Source organism: Girardinichthys multiradiatus, chromosome 20, assembly GCF_021462225.1.
Source record: "Girardinichthys multiradiatus isolate DD_20200921_A chromosome 20, DD_fGirMul_XY1, whole genome shotgun sequence".
In the NCBI taxonomy this organism is placed as follows: Eukaryota; Metazoa; Chordata; class Actinopteri; order Cyprinodontiformes; family Goodeidae; genus Girardinichthys; species Girardinichthys multiradiatus.
In genome coordinates this window covers 20875675-20902513 of record NC_061812.1, presented here as the reverse complement: position 1 = coordinate 20902513, position 26839 = coordinate 20875675, and the positions used below count along the sequence as shown (strand labels likewise).

The following is a 26839-nucleotide window of genomic DNA, read 5'->3' as shown; positions in this document are numbered from 1 at the left end:
AATACTCCTACAACTTAATTTTGCTTCTAATTGTGGACAATAATTTTTGGATTAGTTGGAAGTCTGAACACATTGAAAAAGCTCTGAGAAGGTTCCATCAACACTACAGCTCTAAAAGTATATTCAAATTATTCTGATTTGCAGCCTTACTCTGGAGTAAATGACAGAGTAAACAGTTAGAAAAATACATACTTAAATTTGTGTTTCAAAATGTTTTTTGAACTTGTCTCGTTGCGTCCTAGACAATTTGAAGAGTGACTGTAGATTGGAGCGAAACATGCAGAAAAACGAGTGGGCCAGCAGCTTGAATAGCAATAAGAACTGTCGGGAAGATGAGCTGAGAGGAGGAAAGTGTGAGGGGAGCAGAGGAGTAGAATCAGACTGTGCTCTGAGAGCACTAATGGACTACAGGGCATCAGTGTCAGGTTTGCTATCTCAGCCAGAGCGTGGATAAATGGAAGGATTTGAGAATGAAGAGCAGGAGAGCACCGTGGGTGCACAAAGGCATACTCTGCACAAATTGTGTGTCTGCTTCCCATTAGCTGTGTGTGAGTGTTGGAGGAGATGGTTTACTTCAGGTGCTGACTGCTCAGACAGCCTCCACAGGTCAGCTCTGTGACTATAATCTTATGTTGCAAAGTTTGTTGTTTGAGTCAGCGAAAAATGCCAACTTGGTTCACACATGCATATCATCACCCTGATTGTCTTGGAAGGAATGCTGTAATTTGTTATTGCAAGGTATTTTGACCTAAAAACTGAACGTGGGCTTTGACAATATCTTTCCTCTTCAACCACACAAAATAATTTTCATGCTTTTTGCAACAATTTATGACAAAGTTATCCTCTCCTTAAACCCCTGTTTAACTTGCATTTAAACTTTGTAGTCTCATGATTTTTTTTAAGTGTTGCTGTCACAGTGTAGCAATCCTATGGTTATGTGCATTTGCATTAGATGAAGACCAAGAAACTGTCTAGGTGATAGTGGCAGACATGAGTCCTATGGCTGATCCTGACCATGATCTTGTGGGAGGTTGCAGTGGAGATGTTGGATTCAAAATGCCACAGAATTCCTCCTTCTCTGCATGTCTCCCTTGGGAACTGCAGTCCATCACTTTTGCTACGCTCCCACATCTGTGTTCTGTGCATGACGCTTTACTGATTAAAACTAAGGCCATAAGATGCTTACCTCATTACTAACACACTTTAAAGTTTGAAATCAAATTTCTTCTTTTTTTCTTGGCAACAAAAGACTACATTTGCTTGTTGCACATCTTAAGTCTAAGGAAAGTCAAAGCTTAAGCTGCTGACAAAGTTTTCTGTGTTTTGAAAAAAACACATGGGTCTAAACATAGGGAAATGACAGGGATTTTGTTGATCATTAAGTCCCGTCACATTGTTAAAGCATGCATGTCGTTCTGAATAGTGCCTAGTATTGGGATTGAGTGTGCACCATTTTTACTGTGACGATGTGTGGATGGACGAATGGACAGATGCGGGGAGGGAATGACTGATGGATGGACTTTATCAATACCCAAAGGGAAATTCAATTGATATCATAGCAACAGTCAGATGCAAAGCAATACAAAAGGTAATACTGTTAGCATCTGGGTATGCAACTGAAACTAATATTACCTTTTTGTTTACAGTTTATTTCACCATATTGAAGGATATGACCATATGGTATGGAAATTTCAATGATCATTGAGTGATCTGAAATAATTCTATAACATATTCCACCGCAGGAACCAGGCCAAACCTGGTTTCATTTCATTCATATGCAGATGACACTCAGATCTATTTTTGGCTGAAGCGTATTCACCCTTTTTTTAAAACAATCTGTTTGACTGTCTCATCAAGGTAAAAGCTTGGATGGCCTCAAAATATCTGGACTTCGCTTAAAATAAAAACTGAAGTTATTATTTTTGGTCCCAGTGGAAATCGTAGTGCTTCTTCTCCAGATCTAGGTAACAGTTTGTAAAATCCTTGATTCGAATTTTAACCCTGAAAAACATATTCATTCTGTGCTAAAAGGATGTTTTTCTAAACTAAGACTTTTATCTAGAAGCAAATGGTCTAATGATCATTTGCTTCTAGTCCCGAGGTCCTGGTTTGTCCACAGAGTTGATCGGGCCTTTTCAGTTGTAGCTCCTAAACTGTGGAACTAGCTCCCCCAATCATCAGACAGGCTTCAACTCTTGGTGTTTTCAAGTCTTTTCTAAAAATACATTTGTACTCAGTGGCTTTCAATATAGCATGAGAGTTGACTTATGGTTTTATTTTTGTCTTGCCACATTATTGTCATTTTAATTGTTTTTAACTTTTGTGTGCAGCTATATAAATAAATTTGATTTGATTTGATTTGTAGTATAATTATTATTTTAAATATTGACCAAATTATTCTGAAAGTAGATCATGCTATCATTTTTATTTCTGGTTTTAAGCACCCAATATGCCAAGGTGAGTGAAGCATCTGTATTGCTGTGCATGAGATTTGGTAATGTTATTATTGGGTCATTGCTGCAATATTTGAGTTGCATTTTCCTACATTCCTCAAGAGTGGTGCACATGTACAAGATAGATGCTCTTTAAAACTGCAGTGCCTATGCAGTGACTTTTTTTAACATGTCCAAAAAAATCTGTGTCGGTCTATCCTAGAGCACAACTCTTTATCAGCCAGGAAATGTCTGATCGGTGCATCTCTTAATAAATTATCTCTTAAATCAGATTTGCATTCCCTGATTTCAACTAAGTGCTGTGGTTCAAGACAGTAATAGCAGACTGTGAAGGTCAGAACTTAGAGTGGGACTGAGCCTTTGTGGCAAAGAACCTTCTGAACTCATCTTGTTTTGGAAAGACAACACAGAATCGTTGGATGGAAGAGGAAGGGCAGCATGTGGTGGAAGATGCAGTTTCCAAACCTCGTTTAAGGGTTAGCACACTGATACATTCTTGGGACGGGACGGCCTCTCGTTCCCAATCTTTGTTGCGGCTGCATTGACAGGATGCCAAGATTTTCTCCTTGCCTGCCCTGGTCTCGCCCCTCTGCCTCAAAGCTTTGTTCCAGAGCTATGTTCTCAGGAACCTTCTTTAGGAGTCCCACATGGTATGTTGGCAGTGCTGTCAATGGCGTTTGCGCCATATGTTTGTGTCAGTGTTCTTGCATTTATAAATGAGAAATGGGAGTACCGGCCTATTATGTTGCTGTTGTTATTGTTGTTGTTGATGTGTACGCCTCACTCATCCCTCTGAATGGACTGCATTGACTCAATAGGAATGGCTGTGTTTGTGTGAGTCGAGTCCATCATTCATTTACTTCATTTGTGTCCCCAGGGAACCAGAGAGGGGACACAAATGACACGAACACAGCATTAATTCTCTGGGCATCTCTCTCTTTCCTTTTCCTCCCTTTGCTCACTCTGTCCATCCCTGATCGTTCGCAGCTCCATCTTTTTCTTCTCTTGAGATAAATGGTCAAACAGTCATTGCTTTAGCCATGATCTTGTGCTTTCACTTTCTGTTAGACATCATGTTGGACGAAGCAATGCTACACTGGATGTTGTGCACAACATTGATGGACGATCACAGACAGCTTTTTTCTGAGCAGCATTTCCTGGCACAGACACGCACAGACAAACTTTTTTATTCCTCGTCTGACAAATCTACATTTAATGTGGTTGACGTAGCTGAGAGGAAATGTTGCATGTTTTCTGGCACTGGAGGATCTTCAACTCAAACACAGTCTTTGTTTAAACGTAATCACATTTGCGGACAATAGGATTATTGCTATTCATTAGTCTATAGCCTGTGTCATTAACAAACAGGATCTGTGCACAGTGTGAAGTTTACCTTTTCTCTGCTGTGGCTTGATTATGCTGTCCTATGAAACCAACTGTGCAAGATCAATTAGTCACAAATCATTATATCTATTCACGCCGCCAAAAATCTGGATAAATTTCCATTTATCTGAGCCTGAGCTCCAGCACAATTTGATTTAATGTTCAGCTGAAGGGTTGGGTGATGTCTGGCATTATGAACACTATATGTTGGTCAAAATGGTAAAATCTATCAACAAAAAGTATGTGTATGTAATGATTTTACCAAGTAAAAAAAAAAAAAAAAGAAAAACTTTATCCACGCTCCGGCTGACTATATGCTAGTATTCTTAACAGATTGTAAGAGCTTGCACACTCCATGCAGAAAGAATTTGCATGTTCCCAGAACATTTTGCAGGTTCCCTGGGAACCTTTGTACCTTCCTGCTGTAAGGGAACAATGCTAACCACTGCTCTACAGTGCATCCCCATTTAAATTGAAATGAATATTATGATCTAAAAAGAGAAAAGCATCAATTGTTTCTACTCCTGCTAAAACATTAAAACAAATTTGTTTAGCAGAGGTTTGCTGCAAGGCCTACACTGCCTCCTGGATGTCATTAGAACCAGTTTGCAGGAATAGAATGGTGCTTTATTTTGTTTTATTATAACTTTTGTTAATCAATATTATAATTCTTAAATAAAATGTCTTTTAATTTCAAATTTGTTTTAGAAAACAAGAAAATTGCTGACCTTATATATTAACATCACTAATTAAATTAAAATATTCATGTTTCTATCATTTTTCATTAAATAAGATGGGCATTTACAGACATTTAATAAATTTGAGATTGAATGTTTCATCTGTAAATGTACAAAGGGTTTAAAATTCCCTTGCATTTCTTTTTCAGTCTTTTAACATTCTCTGAAGTTCTGCATGCAGGAAATAATGAGCATATGCCACCCACAACTATCTGTTAAAGATGATTCCTTTACAGTTAAGCAAATTGCAGGTGTTAACAATTTGTTTTATTCCTATAGTCAGACTTTGAAAAGAGGCAGAGGAGCATGATGAAATGGAGGCAACATTTCTGCAAACATATTGTATTTACTTATTGATTTTTTTTTTTTGGTAATGAGAGCGTTAAAGTGGTTGTCAGTGAGAGTATCATTCTGAACGACCATGAGCTTCAAGCCCATAAATAATTCTCCTAAACTTCTTTTAAAACAAAACACTTTATCAAAGAGGACCAGCACTGGCAGAGTGGGAACCCGGCTTTAAGCACTTTAAGGGGATGAATCTCACACTTACAGTCCTGTGCTCGCGGCCTGCATTTTACCTCATTGCCTATTGTTTACACTAACACTTCTCTCAGTTTTGCAATGACATACTTCCTTAAAAGGAAAGTTTTCTCTATGAAGGTTCTGCACACTTGTGTAAACTGGTGCATGTTTTTTTTTTTTTATATGCAACAATTAAAAGTAATTAAAATTTCCTCTGCAATACGCTTATCTGAAAATTGTTTAAGATGTTAATTTTTAATTTTTAATTTGTAAAGATCATCAGTCAGCAAAAGAATGACGTAGACATTGAGAACCTTTTACCTGGCATAACTCTTGTTGGTATCGTGAATCATTCAGTACCTGCATTCTCATATTTATGTTTATGTGTGTTTGCTAGCTTTGCAATACCTAAAAACATCATAATCTTCTCTTCACTTTTAGCTCTATTTTGAAAGTGTTGGAATTGTTTCACACGTACGTTAGATGTTTATAACCAGACTGCTGGAAAAGCAACAGAAAACAAATGATAGCCTGCATACAAACTCAAAGGACAAAAAAAACCGTCTGAATTTCAAAAGGATGAACGCAGATAAAGATATGAAAAGGGATGTGAGAGTACTCGGTGAGAGAAGACGCCCATGGAGCAAAAGCTTCTTTCCATTTGTGGTGTGGAGCAATCTGCATTTGGGCTCCTTATCTGTGCAGGCTGGATAGCTAAGTACTGATTTATAACAAGGTACGACAGCTGAAGATAAGAGGGCTCTTAGTCTCCTTGAATCTGTGAAAGCACTGGCCTCCTTTAGCACCACGTGGGAGAGTGGATGGACAGTGGCTGTTGCCAAATTCGGGCTGATAAGACTCAGACCTTCCTCTGACGTTTCTTACTGTTGCACCACAATCAAAGCAGTTTCTGCCAGCTAATGCTCTTACCAATTTTGAGTGTAATGTTTGAGGTTCAAATATGGTACAATATTACATGCCTCCATTTCTAGATCAATAGACAAGCCAACAACAACAAGCCAGAGAAATTGAAGCCACCCTCTTACTCGTTGCATGCAGGGCTTTGTTTTCCTAATGGATAAAGTCAGTTATCTGAACAAGTGTGCCCATTTTATGCTTGGAGGGTAGTAATTGCTGTCCAACAATCAACATAACGGGCGTTTGAGGACCACAGGCCTTGATGTGGTTTGTGTTATTTTTGTTTCATTTTGTTCATCTGATAGATTACAGTTTCACCACTGCTGCTTTGAAAATTCCCCCCGTCGGTGTCAGAATCTCATTTCAGAAGCACATTAATATGAATATGACCAAAACCAAACAGCTATTCACCTCCTTTCCTCAATAGACATCCTTAGCATACTGACCTTTATGGTCCCGAGTGAGAAAAAGGCCAAAGGGGTCACAGAGTAGGATGTCCCAGCTGCCTGTCAAGCACAAAAGACACCAAATTAACGGGCTGTGGTGTTTTAGAAGTTATGAGGGAATGCATCAGTGTGAAAAAGTTTTGTGACAAAGGATTACATATGCAGACAGTAATCTATGGGTTTGTACAGCCTGTCATTCAGTCTGACCTTTGGGGTAGCTTCGGTTTAATTGCAGGGAGTGGGACCTACCTTTGTCAGACAGTTCACATTATCCATTAAAGGAGTAACAGCTGCCAACAGGTTTTATCTTGAAAGGCATTTTTCTTGCTTCAAGTGCACATTTTTAACCTTTTGGAATGTAAATGGTTGTCTTCAGCTTGTAATTACTTTACTTGAAACAGAGTCTTAAGACTTTGACTTAAATCGGACACAGGAGCAAACTTGATGTCACATAATCAAGTATGACAGAAGCCACTGACTCTAGATCATTTCAGTTCAGTTTATTTAATGTTGTCGCCTGTGAGTTACAGCAGTGTTTATAAATGACCATAACGTTGCATCTAGTGCATATGCCTTCTCTGAGATGTTTCTTGACAGTGTGTCAATTAAAAGGACCTGACAATCTTAAATTTATTCTCTTGCTATTGAGCAAATGTCATTACACTTGCTTCTTCTAATCATTCACAGATTTTACTGGTTTTATTAGAACAAAAATAAACATTTGTTTTTTTACTTGAGTAAATATACGTTATTCATTTTCAAAATAATTTATAGGATTTAATAACAGTTCTTTTTTACAAGTTTTTTTACATGTTCCATTGAATATTCTGAAAATAGATGTTAAATGTTCATGTGTTAAATTAGGCTTAAGGTTAATAATTTTATTCATAATCTACAGTAAATCTGTGCCTTAGGTGAACTAAGTGGCAGACACCTGAGGAGAGAATGTTAATTTCAGTCATTTAACTGTGTTGGAAGTCAATGTCAGGATTTGGGACAAAAATGACTTGTAAACATCTCTGTCATGAAGGCAACTTTTGTGTTTCCTTTCTTCAAGCAAGAAAAAACATCCTGTTTTGCAAATTTCAGGAAAGGCATTGTTCTCCTTGTCTCATACTTTTATACTGCTTTTTTAGAGAATACTAATGCTTTATGGCTTTTTTCTAAATAGCTTGGAGATTAGACTTTAACAAACAACATGCACTGTTTGATATGTGTCTTCTTTCCAGTTTCAGATTAAGCAAGAAGTACATATTCTGCATGTCCTCAAATGTAATCTAGTTTGACATTTTATGATTGCTAAAATATGACTGTGCAAGTTTACAGATGTTACCACATCTAACTATTTCCATAACAATGTTCAATTCCTTTCCCGATGTCTGCATTTTATCCACTCCCGTCAGCTCTTCTGTTTGTTCTCTTCTTACCCCACTCCCCCTAATTCCCACTATGACTGTGTCCGTCAAGGCACTTCGAACAAAATGAATGCCCTTGACTTGGGGTCATCATTCCACACTTCCTATTTATGCTAAGCAGACAGACAGGCAGAAAGCAGATGCGTAAGGTAGCAGAAACTCTAACTTACAGCTTTCAGTCAGTCAGATGATTCCTTTTTTTCCCACCGCTCTCAAACAAGTTTCCAATTCACTTTTTTATCTAAATTTAATATCTAAATTAAATCATCTCGCTTACAGATGATTTTGTGGATGTGAGTCTAAATTGAATACAGCTAATGCTTATATATTCTCCAAAAGCACTGAACAAACAATGGTAGGTTAAACTTGCTGTCAACAGATGCTATCAGCTGAATGAAGTTTGCTTCTTCGTGAGTCTGCACAGATGGCCATAAAACTGATTTTTGCTTTCAAATAATATCTAAAGAGTAGACAGCTGGACTGAGAACAGATTGAAGGACACGTTGGTTCATTTGACCCCCTTCTTGGTAAAGTTTCTGGTGATACAAGATAGCTCAAACACTTTAAACGAAACTCAAGATAACACCATAACACATTTGTAAGACTTGGCTCTTATCCAGGACACAAAGAATATTTTTCCTGGAATGCTTCCAAGTAGGAATCAGTCGATAGGAGATTCTCACACTATGATAAACGTGAATGAAACACCATAGTTTCATGGTATCACAGTAAATACATAAAACTTTAAAACAAAAAATATATAACTAGGTCTAGTTAGATTTATTTAAAACAGAAACAAACAATTATTCCTACTTCTGCTAAGTTAATATAACGTATTGATTATTATGGTCATATTGCTATTAATTGATTGAAAGCAGAATTATTATTCTGCTTTGTCCTAACAAGTTACTTACTACTAGCAGGTAAATTAGTCAGGCTATCTGCTCAGTTAGCCATCCTGAAGTTGGCTGTTTAACAGAGATATAGCTGTAGCTTGCCATTTCTAATTTTAACACAGGGTTACCATAAGAAGAGTAATGTGTGGCGCTCTTTTAGTTTCCTCACCAAGACTTTCTGTGTTTTTCATGATTGCACAATTTTAAACTGTCAAATGTTTTCTTTCTTGTAAGCGAGCTTTCTTTGCAGCTTATCAGCAGTTTGTAGCAACAGTTGATGGAGAAGCAGCATTGCAGCATTACTCTATGATTATTGAAGCTTGAAAAACTTTAGTGACTCCTGCACTGTGTCTAGCATCTTAGTAAAAAGACTTTAAACCAAAACTTTTAGGGGTTTTGAAATCATAACTTAAGCCTAAGTATCATTATAGTAAATACTGGTCCTTACCTCCAAGTGATGATAACTCAGGTATTTTCAAAATTGTCAGGCAATTTTTTGTTTGAGAACTTAAATAAGATTCACAAACTTGGCTGAATAGCTGTTTTTTCTTTGCAACGTTTGTTGTTGCATTGCTTAAAAGATTTCAAAGCATTTTTCTTTTCTGAGTGCAATTACGTTCAATATTCTCCAGGGAAGTCTGTTTTGTATTGATCCATTAGTTGGCCAATACACAGTTGGGACACTGATTAAATGGATTCCTGGAGAAATGTTTTATGATTGATTTCTTTTTCAGACAAGGAAGGTCTCAAGAGACAAATGTTGACCTTCTGATAAGTGTCAATTAGCAATGTCTGCTAGAGCAAACCTTAATATTTTAATCAATATCTCTGTAATATTTCTCAATATAATGTGACATCTGTGCAGACGTGTACTGAGTTTAACATAAAGCATGTTGATCATCTTAGTTTAGCATGTTTTCTTGATAAAACTGGCCCTCTGGCTTTAACGTATATATCCAAGTCCTAACAGATTGATTTAATAGACATTAGAGATTAATTTAAGTAACTGCAAAAAGTCAACAACTTTTTAAAAGTTTTACAGAAAAAAACATAATTCTGCTTTTGCAGGACAGCAAAGTTCATGTCACAAGATCTCATAATTTGGGAGCCAGCAACATGCCTGCATCAGTTTCAAAAGTCAAACCAAGAGGGTATTTCAAGTTGGTTGACACCTAAAGTGAGTGTCTTGTTACCGAAAAGCGCTATATAAATAAACTTACCTTACCTTACCTTAAACCTAAACTACAAAATAAAAACAAATAGTTTCAGATTTTAGAACTGTGAATCAAGAGTTCAGGGCTTGAAAAGACACTGACGTTCTCACATTAGGTCTTAACACAAATGCCTTGCCCATGGACATCACCATACTGTGCAACAACTAGACACACCATTGTGCAGTATTATCTGGTTGTCCCCTGCCTGTCATTTGGAATTAGTGCACAAGGTTCATCTGGGGGTCCGTGTTGACATGTACCTGGTTGGAGGGGTGACCCTGCCATTGTGTAGCGCTGACATGAGGTCAAGTGGGTGCATGCATCAGCAGGGTATGCAGTATTATGTCAACCGAAGAGAGGCAGATAGGCTTTTGACACACATTCATTAGGGTTTTGTAAAACGATAAACTCAGAAATGGTGATGACTCTGGAGCTTAACTAGCTGCTCTGTATTCCTGCTGAGGTCTGTGTGGCAACTTGTGGCAGCGTGTGGCAAATTTCGCAGCAAAACCGATCCCTAACTAAGCAGTTCAATTGCTGCCCAAGTTCACATGTACACTTAAAAAAAAAGTGAGGGGCAACTATATCCATAGACTTTAATGCATATTTTAACTTTAAATGTTTTTACAATGGTATAAACTTTGAAGAAACTTTCAGGAAAGCCTTGCAATTCTACTGGGTTATAAGATGTATAGATTTAAGTCGGACTGTGCAGTCAATCTAATTTATATTGCAATTTTAATTTAGGCTCCAAACAATCACACAAGCAGTCATACTGACAAAAACGTACTATTGCAATCATTTTGACAACATTCTCCTTTTTTATTTTAAGTGCAATAAATGCAACTTGTGTCCAAATTCAAATGGGAAAACCTTTAAATACCCCTGATTACAGTGTCGGCCTAACTAATCGTGATGATATTTCTTTTACATTATTGCCCTAGCTTTAAGTAAAATAACCCTTCAGCTTTCCATTTCTATGCACCTGGTATTGAAATATATGGTACATAATGTGATCTCGAGCATTTTGGGGCATTAAACAAATTCTGTAGCATGAGTGCTACAAATTAGAGATGCAATATATTCTGCATGTTTTCAACTGGTGTAAAATTTACGCGACCTCTACTAAGATGTCACTTCTATCATTATAACATAACTTGATGCCACTCTATGTTATGCAGACACTCCGTCTGCACTGATCCCGAATGCTCTGAGTGACTCCAGCGACAGGATGGCATGAACCATTTGCTGATTAATTCAACTATTATTTGATTGACCTCTTGGGGCACCCATACACTGCATGTTGAGCATTGACCTTTCAGCCCTAGATGGAAGGGCTGCCTTTAAGTATGGGGGGAAAAGAAGGGGGTACACTGTAAATTTTACACCGTTGATCCCAATACCCACACTGTACAAGCCGGGGTTTGTAAAGCTTTTTTAAATAATAACTCTAAGCTGGACAACAAAGTTAAACAATGGCTGCAGATAGAAAGCCTGTAGCTTGTCAAAAACGACTGAAAAATGTAGCTATTCCTGAATTAAAACTTTTTAAAGGTCTCTCAAAGTGCAGAACATTTGCATAAAGCATTTCCCGATGAGATGTGATGCTTGGCAACCTTACTTAATTCAAGCAAGAGTTAAATGCTTTCTGGTGGTGAAGTATTAATCTGATAACAAAAGCAAAATCCATCACCAGTGCAGTTGATTTTCCATATCTCCTCTACTTCTTCCACCTGTAGCATGCCCAGTGCCAAAGAAAAGAGCGAAGAAATCAACTGAAAAAGGGGCATTTGTTATCTCAATGAACTGGTATGCAGACAGCAACTGGTGGATGCTGGCAGGACCAGACAAGCCAAAGAAAAGAAAAGGTGTCAGAGGAAGGCTGTAGATAAGGAAAAATAGAATTATAAAGGTATGATTTCAGATAGATGTAGATGCTGTAAATTTAGGCAGACGTTCGTGCCTGACGATATCTTTGAGGAATTCCCACGTGGTATTCATTTCTGCTGGAAATGCTCAAACTGCAGGACAGAGCGATTGTAACTAAGATTTGTTTCCTCATCACTCCTCACTGGGAGATAATCTAGTTTTATGCTGTAAAGAAGAGGAACCATTTTTTTTAGATATCTAACTTTGGCCATCGCTTTAAAATCATTTAAATTAATTGCTCATTAAAATGATTTAAAGGAAGATAATGTTCTGGCTTTGATGCAGTAAAACCTGAGTTTATTTTCAAATGTATCTACATCTGTCATGCTTGGAGGATCTTATTTGTCCTTACTTTAATTTACCCCAAGTCTCACCACATTTGTCTTTTTCTCTGTAAAAAAGAAGAATATGGTCTACAATGTGATCCAAGAATGAAACCCTCCAAACTGAACAATATCCAATTTTACTATGTTGGTTGGACAGAAATTTCCAGGGCTCAGAAAAGGCTATAGTTGTAGGTAAATAATTACCCTGAACCTTTGTCTAAATTCCATAACTTCACTAAAAGCTAAGTGTAATTTAAAGCAAAAACGATCTAGTAGTGCCCACAAAGGAGTCGAAAACAAAAAATTAATAAGTCATGATCTATCTACTCAGTGTATAATAAGATCTAGTGATGTTGAAACGCCACAGAATATCTCTTCATAGTAAAGTCAGTCTCACAAAGTGATGTCCAGTAATTGACATTGGACTTTGGGACTTTTTCTGGTGAAGTAAGTTGCAAGCCATTAATAAAAGCCCTGGAAATGAAGATGAGTGGTTTGAGCTTGACATCCAGTATCTATGTTTGAGACTTATTTTAAAGTAAGAAAGGCATTACTTCTTGTGTTGTCCGTGTTGTACTGACAGAGTCAACTAATAAAAAACGCTGATCAGATTTGCAGCATAATACTGCAGCATAATACTGCCTCCAACATCCATCCATCCATGCATCCATTCATTGTCTTCCGCTTATCCGGGGTCGGGTCGCGGGGGCAGCAGCCTAAGCAGAGAGACCCAGATTTCCCTCTCCTCAGCCACGTGGACCAGCTCGTCCGGGGAATCCCAAGGCGTCCCCAGGCCAGCCGAGAAACATAGTCCCTCCAGCGTGTCCTGGGTCTTCTCCTGGGCCTCCTCCCAGTGGGACGTGACCGGAACACCTCAGCAGGGAGGCGTCCAGGAGGCATCCTAACCAATGCCCGAGCCACCTCAACTGGCTCCTCGCGACGTGGAGAAGCAGCGCTCTAGTCTGAATCCCTCCCGGATGACCGAGCGTCTCACCCTATCTCTAAGGGAGAGCCCAGACACCCTGCAGAGGAAACTTATTTCGGCCACTTATATCCGTGATCTCGTTCTTTCGGTCATGACCCAAAGCTCATATGGGATGAGGGTAGGAACGTAGATCGACCGGTAAATTGACAGCTTCGCTTTTTGACTCAGCTCTCTCTTCCCCACGACAGACCGGTAAAGCGCCCACATCACTGCTGATGCAGCAACGATCCGTCTATCGATCTCCCGTTCCATTTTTCCCTCATTTGTGAACAAGACCCCCAAGATACTTGAACTCCTCCACTTGAGGCGGGACCTCCACCCTGACCCGGAGGAGGCACTCTACCCTTTTCCGGCTCAAGTCCATGCCTTGAAGCAGCCTCCAACACTTGTAATTTATTTTTTAGGCAGCATTTTGGGTACCTGGTAGAAAAAAGAAACTGACAGACAAGAAACAAATGACTTGGAAGAACAGCAAAAATACTGTGACTGGCTAACTGTCAGCTGCTGACAACGCTGAACAACTGCTTTGGTGTTTCTATGTTAGCTAAAGGCTATTTCACAGTTTTCAATTAGTTCAGACAGGTTTTTTTTGGCAGTAGGGCCACCTTACAATTCGATAAGAACATATGTGTGATCTATGGACAAATCTAACCTGGTCTGAATCATTCAACACTTACTACATGTTCTTTAAAACATAATTTGTTGATTTATGAAACCCTACTTTTATCTGTAAAATAAAATAATCATGATTCTTGAGCTGTTGCTGCTGCAGTTCCTAGTTTTAATAGTACATGTGTATTGGGATCAAGGGTGTGAATTTCAGTGTTACAGTGCCATGGGTATGTTACTTTTGCTGTGATGTCTTTTTTTTTAATTTAACAATCAACTGAATGTCTAGAAAATAAATTACAGTGCTCTGAGTGCCCCTAATCTATGAGATAATTATGAGCCAAACTAACCAGAAAGTAATTCACGCTATAAGTTTCACTTTTTGTTGGAAACATCCAGCATCCTGAGGTGAGTGAATTTTTATCAGAATCTGCAGAATCTGTCCACAACATCTGTGGTAGCCTGGCTAATTTGGCAATCAAATTACAATGTTAAAGGCATTTTAAGAAGACAGTCTAGCATTACTTACCTAAGGCAGTGTATCTTACCTACAAATTTGATAGAGTAAGGGGGTACTAGTTTTCTAACAAACATTGCTAAATTTTTCTTCACGTGTCGTCCTATGAGCTCAATGTATAGTTTTGCCCCTCCTATCAATCAGTCTTGCCTCCTTTATGGTTCTATGTTCCAGGGTGATAAAGTAAGCTTTCCCAAAAATCTGCTGGTCTTGTATATCCTAAAGGTCATATTGTGTGCATCTCAGAAAATGTTCAAATTTAAGATTTTATAACTCCCAACTGGGCTATTCTACCTCTAAAAAGTCTTGGATGCTGAAAAATAAATTTCCCTGGTAAGAAATAATGTTAGGAATGAACATCGGCCTCTTCTGACCTCCTGACCACCCTCACCTCCCTTGCCTTGGTGTGACATTTGAACAATGTCACACCAGTTTTTTGTTACTCCTAAGGGATGCAAGTCTTCAAGCTGCTCGACGTTTATGGCACTAAGATGTGAAACTTTTAAGGGAATTAGCTGAAACAACCACTGCTGTTGTTTTCCTTTGGAGGACAGTCTGCCCTCCCACCAAGCTCATGCGTTGTTTGTCTCCTCTCCATCTGGGAAAATATTTCCCTGAGAATCACAAACTTATATCCACAGGTTTCAGTTTCAAAACTTTAATATTTTGAACCGAAAAGATGGACAAAACTCCTTACAAATGCATACGCTATGCTTCTGTTCTATTAATTACTTGGTAATTAATTTGATTATTTTGTTTCCTTTAATTTATAAGACTAAGCTCAACTTTTTAGAATCATTTATCTCATTATATTACCTCAGCTGGCAGCTGAGATCCTAATCAGGGTTTTTGTGTATTTGGGCAGACAATCAGGGGTGTTTTGTGTCCTCTTTCTGAGTCATGATTACTACTTAGGAGTCTCTGTGTGCCTTTGTGAGCTTTGTTACTTCCAGCAGCAGTAAAGGGGGATTTCACCCTTCTGTCTCTACATCTTGGCTGCTTTCTTAAAGTTAGACTCAGAATTTCCATAGCTCTCTCTCTCCTGCCTGATTTGATAAATGAAAGTTCTTAGGTTCGCTGTCAGGCTCCTCTACCCTCGGGACTCCTTCCTCCATTCTCACTTCTCTACCACAACATTTGCTGTTGCGGGTGAAAAATGACCACAGGGTATAGAGTAGATTGTCAAAGTCGGTCTGCAGAGTGGAACACCCAGTGAGGATGGAGGTGCCCGCTGTCCCCAATAGACTCTGAGTCAACACTTGCTGCTAATGGTCTCTCTAAATTTACCTTCTAATTACCCTCACTTATTGCCCGCTTATTGCCCCCAGCAAGCAGCACTCTGGTTATGACCTTGAGTCAAGGGGAGGCAAAAATGTTTTGCAAATTGGGCTTTTGTTCAGATCGGATTCACCTCAAATCAAGAGGAAGGGGACAGGCCAATCAACGATTTGACTGTTTCTAATCAAACCAGGAGTCTGCAGAAATCTATAAATAGGAATAAGGAGATTATTTTGAGAAAACAGTCTACATCTGGCTCTGTGTTGGTGCAGCTGACACAGAGAGAGTATTTGCTCTAAGTGCCAGGTCAGAGGTCAGCCGGGGAGAGGAGGATTTTTCACTCATTCATGCCGCCCCATCTCATTATTCAGCCTTTTCCATAATCCTTCTAACCTGTGTTGTCAGCACTGACCGCTGCCACTGCCCTAACCGACCTGCTGCAAGCGACGGCTGAGCTACAACAACAAACAGGGCTTCATCATCCTCATTACAGCTCAACTTGCAATATCGGCACAACCGACGGCCCACCTTTACTCGCACTTGTAAACATTTGTGAACACAACAGCCAACCGCAGATCAGGAGAGCTGCTGGGAATAAAGCTGTAACCAAAACATGAAAACAAACAACCCAGAATATAATGTTCTTTGGAAAATAGCACTGTCAAAAAGGAGAAAATCTGGAAAATGCAGTGAAAAAGAATTTTAAGCTGTTTTTTGTGGCAAGAAGATTTAGATGTCCTTCTGGAAGATATTCTTCTCAGAGTTCTATATATAAATGAGGCACTAAACTGTTTTCTTTAGTGCGTACTAATTAATCCTGGAAATGCATAAATTGAGTTTTGTGTCTGATTGACTTGTAAGTTTTGACCTGCTAAAACCAATTTCTCTTCAACAACAATAATTATGTCTGACCTCTCATGAGCAACTAAATTTTGAAACAGGAGCAGAGGCAGTCACTGTAAAATAGAGCTTTACTAATATTCTAAAGGGGACGCAACGAGAGCTGATATTTTAAACTGTTGTTAGGATGTCTTATATTAGCATGACATTACTAAAATCACAGCCTGTTCCCAATAGAATATAGATCTTTACCTTAATTCTGATCTGTTCCAAATCCAGCATGTTTCATAACGCCACGCACAAAAATAAAAACAAGCACCTTTTCTGTACTGAAATCACTCATCCTGTTATTTGCTGGAAGCCTTTCTCTCTCTCGCTCTCGCAGCCTGAATGAACTCCGAACATGTTTTGTCTCGACATGTAGAAAATACTGTTTTTTTTCTAAAACCTTTGCATCTCTATTCTTCCTCCATATTAATTTTTTTAATCTCCCTGATGGAAACAGTGGCTAACTTTGAGTCTTTTGTCAAACGTAAGAACTTCAACATTGGAGAGTATTGTTGTTTATACAACGTCAAACAATTTAAACATTCAGCATTCGGTAATTTGAAAAAAAAACAACAACAACTGATTTTTAGTTTTCAGAACTGCTAATCACAGGTCAGGGAATGATCTAGCTGAAAATCGCCTGATTTGGAGTCAGCAGCCAATTTCTTGGTTCATCTTTAATTGATCTGTTTTAGTGTTAAGCAAACTTTTAGTCAGTAGCTTGTCAGATTCAAGGGAAAATTGCCTCTCTGGACATAGTTAACCTAGTGTCATATTCATTGTTATTCAAACCAAATGCTTGAAAAAGGGATATCTGCACCAATGAATCAGCCAAGCATTGGAATCGTTTTCCCATGATCCACTCTGACAGGTGCTTTTTTAAATAAATGTTGAGAATCTTGTAATTCTTTGGGGTGATCTTGCAATGTCAAAGAACCTAATGCACATTTTTCTCCTTTGTTATAATCCTCAGAAAATATTCTAAATCGATCAAAATCTGAACAAGGATGACAGGCAAAGAAATTTTACAAAGTCTTCCTGATGCCCCTTTCCAAAGAAAATTGGAAATCGGCATCAAATAGAAAAGCCTCATTGGTGCGTTTCTAAGAATTATTATTCAGAAATCAAAACAACCTTAAAATAAAACATCCTTGTCACTGTTTTCTCCTCTCTCCATTCTTTCCTCAAGCATTACACTCCAGTATCATCATGACCACCCAGCTCAATCGAGAGTAGAGAAGCCATGATGAGCTTTCACCTCAGACCCTTTGTGTCCTTTAACCTTTCACCTACAGCCCCACAAAGCAGTTAAGGGCCGCTGTCTGCGACCGTGCATTCATAGGGAAAAGCCCCTCCTATCGCCTGCATCTCATCCATGCCTCTTTCTGTTTACATATTAGGTTATATCCAACTTAGTGAAAAAAGTGAAAAGTAAAATTGCATTATGGGCCAAGACAAATGTATCCTCTGTGCATGTCTTATTATTTATCTTTTTAATAACTTTATTTTGTACAGGTATTTTAAAACATTAAATTATTGGAGAATCAGAGGCATAGCAATGATACTATATGACCTTTGCTGTCATCTTTGAACCAGAGATCTTCCCCCTTGTGCTTTAATTAACCTCCTCCGTCATGTGAGACAGCAGAAATAGATTTGGTGTAATCTCTCATTTCCACTCAAGATGAGAAGGTGCTACTTAAATCATTCTCTCTTTGCTTTTGATTCATGCGAAGTGAGGACCTGTGTCACCTGATTTGATGTGAGGATCTGGGAGCTCTGCTTTAATTCGACTGAGCACACACAGACACACAAACACATATATACACACAGTATCAGTGGCAGGCGAGTGTGAAGAGCTTCTGACTGACAGCCCCCGGAAGCTTGGAGATAAGACGTTATGCAGGGCCAATTATTTGTCCTTGACAGGCGCAGGTAAGCAGTAATCAGTTCCAGTGACATGTGTTCTGAGTCAATAGTCTTAACTACATTTGGTGCAAAGAGGTTGATTATTAGGTGCTGAACTGAGGCAAATATAAAAGACAAACACCATGACGGGCTGAGCTGATGAGGCTTCCCACTGCTGTTCAGCCTCTGATATCTGCAGTGACCTCTACTTCCTGTGTTCAAATAAAGATATGCCGGTCTTAGAGATTTAATATTCATCATTTTGTTTATCTCTAATAACACAGAGAAGTTTTAAATCCACAGAACAAAACACTGACCCATCAAAAAGTATCACTCTCCAAACTACTCTGTATGACTGTTGCATCCTCCAGAGATTTGATCCAACTAATCTGTGGCTCAATAAGTCAAGGTTGTTCTCGACATACAACTTTTAAACTCTTGAGTTCAGGCCGCTATGAGAATCTCACAATGTGATAAAGATTTTACAGTTTTATAGTATTATTGTATTTAGACAAAAATATAAAATACAGTTTGTACATCATGACATAAATACTTCAATTTAAACAGAAAAGCAACAATGATTCCTACTGCTATTACAATGTCATATTCACTGTTATTTATAATATTTACACTTTTTTGCTGTTCTGCTTTTTATTTAGTGACACAAGGATAACATGAAGATGCTGGTTGGTTAAATTGTCAGGCTGTCATGCCTCTTGTGGCCTGCCAACTTTTGTTTTTAAACTGCTTTACTCTAATAAGGCAGATAACTGACACTCTTCTAGTTTTCACACCATCACTGTCACTGTTTGTCTCCACTGGATAATTTTTCAAACAGCCTAATTTTTTTTTTTTTTTTTTGAAGCAAAGGAAAGTGTAGTAGTCTTCTTTGAGCCTGGTAACTAGCAGTGTTCAGCTTGAGGAACATTATGTAGGAGATTTAGTTTTTTTAACCTAAACTTTTTAAAGCCTTGGTATACTTGATACTGGTCACAGGCGTACTCTTGAGTAGGCATGGTTTCAACGAGCCCCGATTCACACACCTAAATTGCTCCTCTCAAACCTTTCTCTATGGACTCTAAGGGTGGCGAGCAACTAAATTTACCAATAGCAATTTAAAAACTTTATACAACTATAATTTGGCTACAGTGGACCCATTATTCTAATATATTCTTACCTTCTCTCCCATCAGTTTTGGTTGAGGTTATCCCTGAGGCTAAAACCTATAAACCCCTTTGTAAAATGGCAACCAAATGATATTTGTTTTTGTCCCAATAACAGGGCTTGTTTTTGTTATGAATGTTGTTTCGCTAAAGTTAATTAAAGCAATTGTCTAAACTACTTTCCTGCTAAAAATGCTTATTTTAAGTTGAATTTCCACTGTTGCCTTCAGACTTCAAACACAATAAATCCACAGCAACATTATGATTGTCAGTGATTATCAGTCAAGTAGGGCATACTCATACATTTAACAAATGTACGGTGAATTAATACCAGTCAAGCACCTCTCTTTTGATAATATCAATAATAATTTAGCAGTTTCTTTCAGTTCAAGACGAATGTGGACCAAGTTGGGTATTTTGTGCAAGATTATGCGGAGTATAAGATCCAATCATAACATCAGTGGTAAAACAAACAAACAAACAAACAAAAAATAGCTTATTCTGTGCTCAATTTGCCTTGGAAGTTGGTACTCTAAAGCGGGAATGACTTCACATTCCGGTTTGAGAAAACCAGTAGGATTTATTAACTGTGCTGTTAACCGCTATTTACAATACAAGCCAATAAAGTGTATTTCTCTCCAAACTATGAAAGAACATGTTCACAAATAGAGGTTTTGCAGAACTATATAAGACACAAGTCAAGTAATTAATTCCTGCAACATATTCACTACAATTCAAATACATGGCAGCCATATCAGATATTAAACTCAAGGTGCCTTAGAGGCCATCCAATTTCCAATTTAGAATCCTCACTTTTGTGAACATCTTATTTGATTTGTTGGACCTCTGACTACAAATCAAACACACTATTAATGCAGTGTGAGATGTTATCTCTTGTCATAAAATACAGGCTCTGATGACCGAAGCACTTGCAGGAGTAAGCTTTGTGCTAAATACATTGAAGGTGTGTGAACATGAATGAAGCTTTTAGGAAGACTAAAGATAAATTTTAACTAAATCTAGCAATCTCTTTCAGATAGTCCTTGTGTCATTAGTAAATAAAAAAACACTTCGTCAGGCTGCTAAGAGCAAAAATAGAAGCTGACACTAAGCTGTTTTTTCATACATCTTTGGATTATTTTGAAAGCTGTGGAGCCAACCTTAGGTCTCACTTGTCACAAATTTTCTTTCTAACAATAAGTTGAAACTCCAAACTATAAACTTGTTCAAATGTTTTGATGTTTGTTAATGTAAATGTTAAAATTGTCATTAAAATAGCCTGAGTATGCGTCCAATAGCTCATTTTGGCATTTCTAAGCACACTGAACCATCTCTGTAAGCTTTCTAAGACATAGATTACATGATCAAAGGAGCTCAAGTTTGATTATTTCAGTTTAAATGGTAGTCAACCATTACGACATCACAAAGGTTTTCCAGACTGTCTCAATGAATTTAATTACTTATAGGGGCACATCCTTGCAGGCTTGGCTGCAGACAAGCTTCAGCAAGGTGGGGCCACACCTCGGTTTTAAGCAAAAATGAACGTGAGCAGATTTAGGGAATTCAGACAACATGCCATGGATCCCTGGGCAGGTATGTGGGATTTTCTGCTCAGTGCACCTAAACCCCCCTTTTTCTTTAACTCAATGGACAAACTGCTGCAAAGAAAGGGACTTAGATTACAGAAGCATAAAAAGGGGTGTTAGAAGTTTCTGGGTGGTGAATCCTCCTTCATCTCCATGCAGATGCAAAGAAAGGGTCACCTTCCGGGGTTACCAAGAAAGGTACTATTTTATACAAAGTTTGACCCAAGTATCCAAGAACAGAGTAAAAAAGCCACAGTAGTGCAGATGGATGCCGCTAGTAAGGTTCAGTATATCTAAGGACGGTTTAGGACATAAAGGACAATTTTATCTGTCTTCCTCTGTGTCTGTTAGTCATTACTAGGACCTTGTGAGAAAGCAGACTGATATACACCAGATCCTGACATTGGTCCCCCATCAGTTGCTGAACCTACCAGCTGGTTGTAAATTCAGCTACTTAACGTCATGTCAAGGCTTTGGTTTGTTTCAGAGCATTTCTCTTGGCCGTATAGGGCTTCTTTTGCTGACCCATAACACGCATGAATCCTTTTTTGGAGATTACTTTTTGTTGGCAGTAAAGTGTATACATACTTTGAGGCAGACTGATATCATACTGTACTCCTTATCTCACCGAGCTCCTGGAGTTCAAAGGAAATGTGTTTTAGCATGTCACTTCTTGCAAAGATTGTTCATCCAGGGTGCTGGATTGTTATTTTAGCGACACACATCAAAATGTCAAAGTTAAAGGAGTTGTTTGGTTGAGTTGTATTTAAAAAATACATTTAACTGAAATTCTTTTATTTTTTACTTATTATTTAAGTTGATCAGAGTGTTTATCAACTTTTAATTAGTAATTCATTGATGGCTTTTCCCTTAGGGTATAAATATGATGTGAAACAGAGGCCCATTTCTTTTAGCCACTGGCCATTAGTCAGGGTACAGCCCCAAGTTGACAGCTACCAGAGTGATGAAGATGCTCAGGGAGATCAAAGAAACAAATCACCAAATCTCACTGTTGGATAATTGCAGCAAAGAGTGGCATCTTGTCTCTAATACAAACTGTTGGATGCAATCTACATATCAACTGGCTGTTTGGGAGACAAACTAAGTAAAAGCCTCTTTCTTCCCATCACACATGCATGGAGCTTCCTGAACACTCCTGGCACTTTAGTTGTCACAGTGTGCTGAAGTCAGCTAAGACTAAGATTGAGCTTTTCTGTAACAAACTATCTAAGAAAGTCTGGAAAACAAGAGTTAAATGTGTGAAAAATCATGTTATTCCTGTTATTATGTATGATGGAGGATCTACATTTCTGTGGACCAGTTTTTTTTTTACCACCCCTGAACAAATGTACTAAAAAAATGGTTAACTTTTTCTAAGGTTTTCCATTTGAAATAGCAGTACTGCAGTGAAAGATTTATTTATTTCAAGTTTTTTTTGTTTTTTTTTTTTGTGTATTTGTACCAGGGATGCCAATAAGTGTGAAATGACCTTGAAATTGTTAATAAAATCTAAGTAGAGATCACATGATAAAAACATGTTCTGGTGATGGAATGCATGAATTATTCATTTTACATGCATGTATCAGCCTGCCTTTGAACTTAATTGTGTTAGGAGAAACATTCCACACTTCCTTGAAAATATCCTATGTTTCTTTCATTTAAAAATGTGCATTAAACATTTTGTCCATCATCTATCAGCTTTAAGGTTTAAAAAAATAAAGCAAGTTATGTGTCAGGAGAATGGCTGTTGGATAGGTACAAAATCTGAAAGCTGTTAGATATAATTTTCCAGGTTTATTTACTTTAAGAATGCTAAATTATTTTGAACGTTTTACTTTGCTTGTCAGGATGAAGCTTAATTTCCTGGACGGAAAACTGACATTAAAGAAAAACAGCAGTCTTAAAACTGTCTTAAAGTTGGTTCCCTTTAAAGTTGTGACAAATGTTTACTTGTAAATTTAGTGTGTCATCCATTAGTCTGCTTGTCAGGTTTCGTTTGCAGTGACCTGAGTGTCTGACTTGTAGCAGAAACCTGTTGGTTTCTGTTCTTTTACCCTTGAGTGGCAATACAAGTCCACAGGTGATAAATATGAAATATCCTTTGATGACATCTTCTGTCCTTTAAGCTCTGGTATCATTGAGTCAGAAGATAGGGTTGACTGGTGATGGGGCAAGGTTTTCAGAAAAATAAATTGTCTTTATCATCTCGGACTATTTTTTACATCAGACTCAGCTAAGTAGATATTTCACAAGATCCCAGTAGGATCTAATAAGATTGCTTGGAATATAGACTAGAGATCAAGAATGTAATCCATGTCAATTAAAGGTAGAGTTTCTTATGGGTGTGATGCATTTTAATAATTGCACACTTGTATCCAAGTTAATACATTTCAGACAAGATAAAATTAGAAACATGAGTACAAAACCAAGTTTGGCATTTGGCAGTCAGATCCCATTTTGTGACCATATGAGATGCGGAGAAAGAAGAGATTCTGTCATAAAGAAAAATAAATGCACTGACCTTTGGGTTCTATCAAATATTTCACATAATAGTAAAATTATCTCCTTCATATCCTTAATTATAGAATTGCTTTAAAAATTACTTCCAGCACACAAAACAAGAGTGCATTCACCAAAGAACATCAGAATAATCTGTTGGAAAAATTAGCTTACAACATTGCAAATATATTTATGTGCACAGTGCTGTAAAAAGTATCCCCCACCCCAAACATTTCTTTTGTTCTTTTTTTATCACACATACTGTAAATGTTTGAGACCATCAAAACATTTGATATCAGAAAAAGATAGCCTGAGTAAATTCATAATGCAGTTTTCAAAATGATGATTTGCTATCTTAACGCTAAGACCACAGTTAGAACTGTTATCAACAAATGAAGGAAACATGGAAAAGTGGTAAACCTTCTAAGGAGTGGCCGTCTTACCAACATTTCTCCAACAGTTCTTTCTCAACTCATCCAGTAGGTCACAAAAGAACATCTAAACCACAGCAGGCCTTACTTGCCTCAGTCAATGTTCATGACTCAACAGTAAGACAGATAGCATTATTGAGGAAGTTCCCATGTGAAAACCACTGCTGACCAAGAACACAAAGACCCTCTGACATTTGGCAAAAACATCCTGATTGTCCTTGAGACTTTTGCGAATACATTCTTTTGGACCGACAAAAGTAGAACTTTTTGGAAGGTGTGCGACCCATTACATCTGGTGTAAAAGTAACAGAATTTCAGTGGTATATCATGCCAACAGTCAAATATGGTGGCGGTAGCGTCATGATTCATGAATTCTGCTCTGTCTTAACAGCAGTTCTGACATTTTAGGTTCAAGGACTTTTCACATAGGGCCAGATTAGTTTGGATGATTTTTCTCCACCAGTAAATAAAACTAGCATTTCAAAACTGCATTTTGTATTTGCTGTGAAATTATTTGTCTGATATTAAAATGTGTTTCACAATCTGAAATGTGACCATTCTGCAGCACTGTGCATTTCTGCTTTTTAGACCTACTAGCTCTGTAAATCTCTTGCAGTCTATCCTTCAACAAACCCCACATATTTCAATAAGGATGCATATGAATCTGTGCAGGTATGTGATGTAAATACAATGGTAATGCCTAATCTCATTGCTGGTTCTTTATTGTTGGACCTCAGAAATATAAATCTAAGGTGCTGCTAAATAAATGTAGGAAACTGTTTCTTTATTATCTACATATATCATTGTTTAACAGTTTAATTCAGTCATTGGTGACCACATATTGTTTTATATAAATGTGAAGCAACAGCAATAGCAAAGCAAACAGCTGCAGTACAGCCTGATGAGTGATGAAACTATAAAAAGCATTTCTGGATTACTTTAGGCAACGTTTCCTGGAATCTCTCATGCGAACACTCTCAAAATCCCAACTTCAGCAAGTAATCTTCTTATTCATATGGCTGAATTTTTAAATCCTGATGTCATCACATCACCACAGTGTGCTGTGCAGAAACTTAACAAGCGTGCTTCTGTGAGTGAATACCAATATATTAGTAAGTTTTTAGAAGGGGCTTGTGAAAACTCCCAAGAGTGACAGCCATATCCCTTTCAATTTTTTTACTACTTACATGTCAGAAAGCTCAACTGTGACAACAGCCTGTTGGTGTCTGAAGTGGCTCAGCACATAAGCAACTGGGAGGGTTTTTTTTTTTTCTTTGACGATTCACGTTGCTATATTTCAATCTTTTACTTGCAGGTGGAGAACTTGAGGTTTTCCTTCTACTCAGGGTGTGACCTTCCTTCTGGTTAAGGAAGGTTTCTTCTAGCTGTTCTTGTGAGTCACTTTCATTATCAGTGATTGTCAGACATGGCCACACAACTTGGCCACACTGCTCTGAATCAAGAGGAACTTGAATGTGCTCTTTAGGTTTTCTTCCTTCTTGTGCAACTTATGTTTTATTTACAAATTACGTTGCAAACCTATGCACAGTTTTGTCAATTTGTAATTTTCTAGCAAATTTTTAACTGAATTTGTTTTTTGTTTTTTTACAGAGGGATGCACTAGTGCCCGGGTTTTAGTAAGGCTTTGACCTCCCAGTGCTTTTTTAGTTTTTGCTGATTCGGATTTTCTTTTAAGGCAATATAATTAAGCGTCTTTCAAAATATTTCTTTCCAGCATTGCAGCTGCGAGAGGTCATTTACTTTGTATTTATATAAAGAACAGAGGCACTGTCACCCTGTGTGCATGAAAGCATTAGCTTAAAATTGAAAACAGGATTGTATTAATTTAAAATAAAAACTGTTTATTAGAAGTTGACAATTTAAACTGTCTGTAGCATCTTAGAGTGGATCCTTAGCACATGTGGCATGGTTACTTTAAACATCAGTCTGTGTTTGAATTCTCTAGTACGAGTGACCCCAACTATTGGTTGATTATACAAACATTTATACTTTCAATTAAACAAGTTTTGCATGTTATGTCTGAAGAAAAAGGTATTGCTTAGCAAATAAAAAAATTATAAATTGTTAATTAACAAACTTTTGTTTTTTGAAGTTCACAACCGTATGTGAACAAGCATGTATGCCAACCTATTTATGTGTGTGTGCAAGTCTGCGTGTATGCACAAGTGGGTACGGGACTGTTATGATTATGGGGAGGGTAGATTTTTTGTTGGTGCAAGAAGGAGGGCTCTCAGAAAAAGAGGTTAGTAACCAATGCCCTTGAGAATGTAAAACTTACCTTAACTCATGGGTTTGCAAATGACTGCAAGCATTTCCAAATGCAGTATATATCATAACAGACAAAATTATAAAATGGAGGACTTTTGCTGTGATTTTCAGACTTCCTGGTATCTACTGGTTAGACTGGTTGAGGGTAATTGTTTTGTTTCGCTGATTAAAAAAGATGCCCCCACAATGTCCAATGGCTGGCGACTATTTTATACCTGTACAAGTTGAGTACAAAATAAGCGAAAAACAAAAAAGTATGAAACAGCAAAGGAAAGTAATGATGTCTGGCTCTCTTCTAGCAGCCAGCATTATTTGCTGACATATTCCCATAGAAAATACAGTTGCCTTCAAAAATGCTTTTTACAGCTTTTGTGCTTCTCCTGACTTAATTTGTAAACACCTCACAGACAATGAAAGTAGACATTTCTAACTAATGTTTCCTTTATT

At 37.8% G+C, this 26839-nt stretch overlaps 1 long non-coding RNA gene across 1 annotated transcript in view; it reads left to right on the top strand.

Annotated features, from left to right (window-relative positions):
- The window catches only part of LOC124856309, a 36245-nt gene extending 10805 nt beyond the window's left edge, over positions 1-25440 (top strand). Inside the window, exon 3 of the long non-coding RNA XR_007035302.1 lies at positions 25419-25440. This is a non-coding gene — a long non-coding RNA (uncharacterized LOC124856309). The remainder of the gene's footprint in view (positions 1-25418) is intronic.
- The last annotated feature ends 1399 nt before the right edge of the window (positions 25441-26839 follow it).